Genomic DNA, 8,501 nt, shown 5'->3' with positions numbered 1-8,501 from the left:
GAAAGGGAGGCAGCTATTTTCAAATATGAGTTGGTTAATAAATGTAATCATCACACCGGCTGAGGGAAAGGAGACACTGGATGCGGAAAAGGCATTTGCTCGAGTAGAATAGGGGCATTTGATGACTGTTCTTGAGAGGTTTGGGATCGGGCCAAGATTCACGGAGTGGGTATGGCTATTATATAAGGAACCAATAGCGAGTGTCCGTACAAACAACATGAGTTTGGGGTACTTTGCTCTGCACCAAGGGACCAGGGAGGAGTGTCCTATGTTCCCTTTGCTATTTGCATTAGCGAGAGCCTTTGACCATCGCTTTAAGGAGCTTAGGACTGTGGAAGGAAATAGAAGTGGGGGGGGGGATGGAACATAGGGGGGCGGGATTCTCCGATTACAGATGGTAAAATAGCAGCCGGCGAAAGGCCGGAGAATCCTTTTTTACGCCGAAATTGGGGGCAGCGTGTTTTTCAGGCGCTCCGCCCCTCAAAAACAGCATACTCAAGGGGTACGTCGTATGCCGTCGGGATGGCCTCAGGACATCACCTGACGCCCTTCCCCAATGCTCCGCCTCCGATGGGCCGACAGGCTGACTTCCCGACAACGTCGATCACGTGTCCTATCAATTTCCAGGGACCTCGTGTGGCGGCCGCGGACTGTGTCCAGCGCCGTCACAGTGGGGGGGGGGGGGGGGAGCCATTCCGCTGGCAAGGAGGACTTCGCCGGGCGGTGGGGTGACTGTTGGGGGGTGGTCCTGGGGTAGCGAGGGGGGTTACACAGGGGGCACTATCCGGCAGGCCGGGTCTGTGCGCGGCTGGCGCTATGTTGTACAGCGCGGCCGCCACACGCCACCGCCGTGCAGATGCGTGGATACCGAGCCGGCCATTCTTCGTCCGTATCTGCAGGTAAGACTTTACGTGGTGCGGCTGCTAGCCCCCCCCCCCCCCCCCCCCCCCCCCCCCCCACCCCACCCCACCCCACCGGAAGTAGAATCGGTGTAGGGGCGCCGCCGGCTTCTGGGTCGTAAGACCAGACGCTTCCTTGGACATAGCCGCAAAATCGGAGAATGGAGCCCAGGGTGTTTCTGTACTCAAGATGATTTATTGTTAGATATATCAGAACCGAGTACGTATGTGTGGAACATAACGGAACTTCGCTGAAGATTTGGGTCTTTTACAAGATATAAATTGAACCTGGAAAAGACTGAATATTTTGTGGTGTCCTGGCCGGGAGTGGGGGCGGCAGTGGGAGGACTGCCACTTTGCAGGGCGGCAACCCAATTGAGGTATTTGGGGATACAGGTGGTGCGGGACTTGGGGGGGCGCGTGGGGGACAGCTCCGTAGGTACAATTTTACTAGCTTGATGAGGAGGGTGAAAGCGCACTTGGCAAGGTGGGACATTCTCCCTCTGTCACTGGCAGGTCGGGTGCAAGCGATTAAAATGAATGTGTTGCCGCGAATTCTATTTCTATTGCAGTGCCTGCCAATCTGTTTGCTGAAGGCATTCTTTGAGGAAGTGGACAGGGTGGTCAATTCGTTCATTTGGAAGATAGTCAAGGTCAGGAAGGTGGTCCTGCAGAGAGGACGGATTGGATCTCCCGAATTTGGATCTCCCGAATTTATTGTATTACTATTGGGTGTATTACTATTGGGCGGCTAATGCCAAAAAGGTGAGGAGTTGGGTCGGAGGCGGGGGTCTGTTCAGGGGACTGGGGTTGAGGGCGCTGGCAATGGCGCCGCTCCCGATGGCCCTGGGCAAGTACTCTGGGAGTTCAGATTGAGCCGGGGAGGCTAGATGGGAGGCTTTGGAGCTGGGAGGAGGGGGTTATCAGGGTATTAAAAGACCAGTTCCTGGGGAGACATTTTGCGAGGTTTGAAGAGTTGGGGAAGAAAAATGGATTGGGGCAAGGGGCAGGGTTTAGGTTCCTGCAGCTCTGAGACTTCAGAGCTTCCCGATAGCTCCGGCCTCCTCATTGTTGGAAGAGGTATTGATGGCAGGGAGAATGGAGAAGGGGGTGGTGTCAGCGATCCACGGGAGGAATTTGGGTGGAGAACGTGGTGTCCATGGAGGGGATCAAAGCCAAGTGGGAGGAAGAGTCGGGGGAGGTTATGGAAGTCAGTTTGTGGTGTGAGGTGCTCCGGAGGGTGAACGCCGTAACGTCATGCGTGAGGTTGGGCTGATACAGCTGAAGATCGTGCATAGGGTGCACCTCACGAGGGCCAGGATGAGCCGTCTCTTTGAGGGAGTGGAAGATGTTTGTGAGCGCTGTGTGTGGAGACCCGTAAACCATTTAACATATGTTTTTCTCCTGTCCGAAGCTGGAGTGGTATTGGAGGGAGGTTTTCAGTATCATCTCGGGGGTAGTGCTCGTGAACTTGGAACCAGCGCCCCTAGAAGCCATTTTCGGGGTGTCAGACCGGCCAGAGCTGCAGGCGGGTGCAGTGGCAGATGTTTTAGCCTTTGCCTCGCTGATTGCCCGGAGGCGGGTTCTCTAGGGATGGACGTCAACTTCTCAGCCCTATGCCTCAGCTTGGTAGAGAGATGTACTTGAATTTCTTTGACTCTCGGGAAGGTGAAGTCTCAGCTGAAGGGGTTGAAGGAAGGGTTTCACAACTCATGGGGACTGTTTATTATGCACTTTCAGGAATTGGCTGCCATTGAACATTAGGGGGGAGGGGTTGGGGTTATTTACATAGAATTTACAGTGCAGAAGGAGGCCATTCAGCCCATCGGGTCTGCACCGGCTCTTGGAAAGAGCACCCCACCCAACCGCACACCTCCACCCTATCCCCATAACCCAGTAACCCCACCCAACACTAAGGGCAATTTAGGACACAAAGGGCAATTTAGCGTGGCCAATCCACCTAACCTGCACATCTTTGGATTGTGGAAGGAAACCGGAGCACCCGGAGGAAACCCACGCACACACGGGGAGAACGTGCAGACTCCGCACAGACAGTGACCCAAGCCGGGAATCGAACCTAGGACTCTGGAGCTGTGAAGCTATTGTGCTAACCACTATGCTACCATGCTGCCACGGTTTTGTTGTTTTTGATTACACTGTTTACTGACTGGCTTTTAATTTTTTACGTGGAATGCGCGTGTGGGTGCTTTGGTCCATCCATTGAGGGGGTGCTGTTTTTGTTTGGGGGATTGTTATTGTATTTGTTTTTTGTTTGTTTTTTCTATTGTTGTTTATTTGACGAAAATGGTGAAAATGAGAAGAATTTTTTTTTTTTTTTTAAATTGTTTGTGCTGGCCTCACTAAGTGGGAATGACAGATTTGTACCGCCAGGGATAAGTGCGATGTATGGGAGTTGGCATTGGGAAGGGGTAGAGCGGGTAAGGGATCTGTTTGCGGAAGGGATGTTCGCGAGGTTTCTATTCACTTTCAAGGAGAAATAGCTTTTCGGAGGCTATAATTGACAGGATCTTCGCTTCCTGACAGCCAGGTGTCTGGGTTGTTGTTTTTAATCTCCCTTCATGCTTGAATGCATCTCACGTATTCAGGGGAAGGCTATAGCAGCCAGGTCTCTGGCACTGAGCCTGGCTCTGTGGCTCAGAAGGGAAGGGGGGAGGATGGAAAAGCGATAGTGATAGGAGACTCAATGGTTAGGGGAATGGATAGGAGATTCTGTGGTCACAAAATAGACTCCTGGAAGGTATGTTGCCTCCTGGGTGCCAGAGTCAGGGATGTCTTGGATCAAGTCTACAGGATTCTTAAGGGGGAGGGGGAGCAACCAGAAGTTGTGGTGCACATTGGCACCAACGACATAGCTAAGAAAAGGGATGAGGATCTGAAAAGTGATTTTTGGGAGTTAGGTTGGAAGCTAAAGAGCAGGATGAGCAGAGTAGTAATCTCAGGATTGCTACAGGTGCCACGTGCTAGTGAGGCAAGGAACCGAGAACGAGTGCAGCTGAACACGTGGATACAGGGCTGGTGCAGGAGGGAAGGCTTCAGATATGTAGATCTTGGGATACCTTCTGGGAAGGTGGGACCTGTACATGAAGGACAGGTTGCACCTAAACTGGAGGGGCACCAATATCCTGGGCGGGAGCTTTGCTAGAGCTCTTAGGGAGGGTTTGAGCTAGTTTTGCAGGGGGATGGGAACCAGAGCTATGGATCAGAGGATACGGTAGCTGTTGAACAGGCAGAAATAGTATGCAGCAAGTCTGTGAGGAAGGATAGACAGTTGATAGGGCAAAGTTGCACTCAGTGGAATGGGTTAAAGTGTGTCTGTTTCAATGCAAGGAGTGTCAGGAATTAGGGAGATGAACTTAGAGCATGGATCAGTACTTGGAACTACAATATTGTGGCCATTACGGAGACATGGATTTCACAGGGGCAGGAATGGTTGTTAGATGTTCCGGGGTTTAAATGTTTTAAGAATAACTTCCGGTGGCGGCCATGGAGGGGTAGGTCGCACATTTGATAGCTCCCACCTGTAACGGACTTTTGGACCTTTCTCCCCCATTTTTTTTGGATTTTATGGGATAAATCAGTGAAGAGTGAGACAGTAAGGAGAAATCGCCCTCCGGTGTATGGGGAATTGGACCAGAAGTGGCCGTGTGAGAAGAAAAAGTCCTATCAGGGAGACGCAAGCAGAGCTGGTAACATGGGACAGCATGGCAGAGAGCAAGGGCCGCGGGGAGACGGCACAGTGGTCGATGGAGCAGCTGGTGAAGTTTTTCGAGGATTGCTTCGCCAAGCTGAAGAAGGACACGCTGGACCCGATTAAGACTTCGATTGATCAAGTGGTTCAGAATCAGGAAACCCACGGGAGAGCGATCCAGGAGGTCGAACAAAAGTTGTCCGAGCATGAGGAGTATATAACCGTGCTGGAAAGCAAGGTGGGGATGATGAATGACCGCCAGAAAAAAATGCAGGAGAAGCTGGAGGACCTGGAGAATAGGTCCAGGAGGCAGAATCTCAGAATTGTTGGCCTCCCTGAAGGCAGTGAGGGATTGGATACCAGGGCCTATGTGACGGTCATGTTGGAGAAGTTGATGGGGGCTGGGTCGTTCCCCCCGGCCCCTGGAATTGGACAGAGCGCACAGAGCCCTCGCGAGGAAGCCCAGAGCGAACGAGCCACCGAGGGCCATGGTGGTACGCTTTCACCGTTTCATGGACAAGGAACACATTTTGTGGTGGACCAAGAAAGAATGGAGCAGAAAGTGGGAGAACTGTGAGTTGAGCATCTATCAAGATCTGGTAGTGGAATTGACCAGAGGCGAACTGGGTTCAATCGGGCAAAAACGGCCCTCTTTAAGAAGGGGACTCATGAGGAACGGGACTTCTACTGTGAAACAGCAGACGAAGTATGGACCTTTGTTAAAGAAATTAAGCTGGAGGTGAATTAAAAGACACTTAAGCCTGGAGAAGTACTGTGACAGCAATTTGTGGCGCTGGATTGTATAAATTTAAGTAGCTCTATGGGAAATAATGGGCTGTGTGGATGGTTAAAAGTTGATCTGTCTTGCAGGGACCTTGTTAGAGGGGGGATGGGCTTTGAATTTAGTTTTGCTTTTTGGGTGACTATTTTTCTAAAGTGACTGTTCCTTCACTGTTTTTTCCGTTGTTTGTTTACTGGGGAATGGGATGCTTTTAAAATGTTTATTCATGGAGGGGGAGAGAGGAGAGTACAATAGGGAGACAGACTGCTTGTTGCCAGTGGCGGGAGCTATCGAGCCAGCATGGGTCAGCTGACTCTCGGAAGCGCGGTGGGGGGTGAGCAGGTGTTAAGCTGGAGCTTGATTTGGGGGGTTGGGTTTCTAGTGCTGTTGCTGGGGAGGGAGGGGCGGAGGGGGATAGCTGCTTTGCTGACAGGGGCGAAACTGTTACTAGGGGACAAATGGGAGGTCGGGAACGCAACAGCCCGAGTGGGGACTCGAGGAAGCGGAGGGGCGCGAGCTCGAGGATGGCCTAAAAAGGGTGATGGCTAGTCGGCAGGGGAGGGGGGTTGGAAGCCCCCCCGTCCAGGCTGATCACATGGAACGTGAGAGGATTGAATGGGCCAGTCAAGAGGGCTTGTGTGTTTGCGCATTTGAGGGAACTGAAGGCGGATGTGGAATGCTACAAGAGACACACCTAAAGGTTACAGACCAGATGAGATTGAGGAAGGGGTGGGTTAGCCAAGTGTTCCACTCAGGACTGGACTCAAAGACCAGGGGTGTAGTGATCTTGATCAGCAAACAAGGGGCATTCGAGGCAGGAATAATCGTGTCAGACAAGGGGGAGTAGGTACATAGTGGTGAGTGGGAAGCTGGAGTGGGTGCGAGTCGTACTTGTGAAAATATATGCTCCGAACTGGGACGATGTGGAATTTATGAGGCGGGTTTTAGGTAAGAGCCCAGACTTAGAGTCACATGACCTGATCATGGGCGGGGACTTCAACACAGTCATTGATCCGGAATTGGACCGGTCAAAATCCAGGACAGGGAGGAGGCCGGCTGCGGCAAAGGAATTGAAGGGTTTTATGGAACAGATGGGGGGAGTAGACCCATGGAGGTTTGCACGGCTGAGGACGAAGGAGTTTTCCTTTTTTTCACATGTCCACAAGAAATACTCTTGCATCAACTTTTTAAATCTGAGCAGGGCGCTAATACCGAAGGTGGTGGATACTGGGTATTCCGCAATTGCAGTGTCGGATCATGCCCCACACTGGGTGGATCTACGGGTTAGTGTGGAGAGAGGGCAACGCCCACTGTGGAGACTGGATGTGGGATTGCTAGCGGATGAAGCGATCTATGGGCCGGTTAACAAGTCCATCCAGAACTACCTGGAAACAAATGATACGGGGGAGGTCTCTGCAGCGACGGTCTGAGAAGCTTTGGAGGCGGTAGTCAGAGGGTAATCAGGCGGTAGTCAGAGGGTAATCAATCTCGATACGGGCCCACAGAGAAAAGGTGGAACGGGCTGAGAGGGATAGATTAGTGGAGGAGATACTCCAGGTAGACAGGAGATACTCGGAGGCCCCGGACGCGGGGGCTACTGAGGGAGCGGTGGAGGTTACAGGTGGAGTTTTGGCTGTGTGACCACAGGGAAAGCAGTGGAACAGGTTTTTTTTTAATAAACATTTTATTGAGGTATTTCTTTGGCATTGTAAAAGCAACAAAATCAACAATGTACATAACAAGGAAAATATTAACATAGCGCAAATGCCACCTCCCTCTCCCACAGGTCCCACCATTACTTACCCCCTAATCTACTCTAGCCTAACACCACCAGCCCCCCCCCCCCCCCCCCCCACCCCCCATTCCCCTCCCTTCTGCTGACGATTATTTCTCTGCGAGGAAGTTGACGAATGGTTGCCACCTCCGGCGAACCCTAACAGAGACCCTCTCATGGCGAACTTAATTTTCTCCAGGCAGAGAAAGCTAGCCATGTCAGATAGCCAGGTCTCCGATTTCGGGATCTTCAAGCCCCTCCATGCTAATAATATCCGCCTCTGGGCTACCAGGGAAGCAAAGGCCAGAACATCTGCCTCTTTCATCCTCCGGGATTGCCGGATCCTGCGACACCCCACAAATTGCCACCTCTGGACTCATTGCCACCCTCGTATTTAATACCTTGGACATGGCGTTGGCAAACCCCTGCCAAAACCCCTCAGTTTTGGACATGCCCAGAACATGTGGGACATGTGATTCGCTGGCCCCCCTGCGCACTTCGCACATCTGTCTTCCACCCCAAAGAATCTACTCATCTGGGCCACTGTCATATGAGCCAGGTGTAATGACCTTAAATTGATCAGGCTGAGCCTGATACATGTTGCGGTCACGTTGACTCTACTCAACGCGTCCGCCCAGAGGCCCTCCTCTATCTCTCCCCCCAGCTCCTCCTCCCACTTTTGCTTCAGCTCCTCGGTCTGCGTCTTCTCCGACCCCATAAGCTCTGTATATATGTCCGAGACGCTCCCCTCTCCTATCCATCCTCTAGAAACCACCCTATCCTGAATCCCCCTTAGCGGCAGGAGTGGGAAGGTTGGCACCGGCCTCCGCAAAAAAGTCCGTACCTGAAGCTATCGAAGTTTGTTTCCCCCCGCCAATGCAAACTTCTCCTCTAGAGCCATCATGCTCGGAAAGCTCCCCTCTATAAACAAGTCCCCCATCCTCTCGATCCCCGCTCTCCACCAAATTCGGAACCCTCCGTCCATCCTCCCCGGAGCAAACCGGTGATTATCGCAGATTGGGGACCATACCGATGCCCCCTCTGCTCCCACATGTCTCCTCCACTGCCCCCAGACCTCTCAAGGGGCCGCCGCCATCACTGGACTGGTGGAGTACCGTTGCCGGACGGGAACGGCAGAGGGCGCTGTTACCAACGCCCCCAGACATGTGCCCTTGCAATAAAGCCGCCTCCACGCACTCACGTCGGCTCCCCCCCCCCACCAGCCACCTCCTAACCATGGCTATATTAGCCGCCCAGCAATAATTGCTGAAATTCGTCAGCGCCAGCCCACAATCCCCCTGACTCCGCTCGAGCATTGCGCTCTTCACTCGTGGGGAC

The sequence above is a fragment of the Scyliorhinus torazame genome, chromosome 1, assembly GCF_047496885.1.
Source record: "Scyliorhinus torazame isolate Kashiwa2021f chromosome 1, sScyTor2.1, whole genome shotgun sequence".
NCBI lineage: Eukaryota > Metazoa > Chordata > Chondrichthyes > Carcharhiniformes > Scyliorhinidae > Scyliorhinus > Scyliorhinus torazame.
This window is presented reverse-complemented; position numbering follows the sequence as displayed.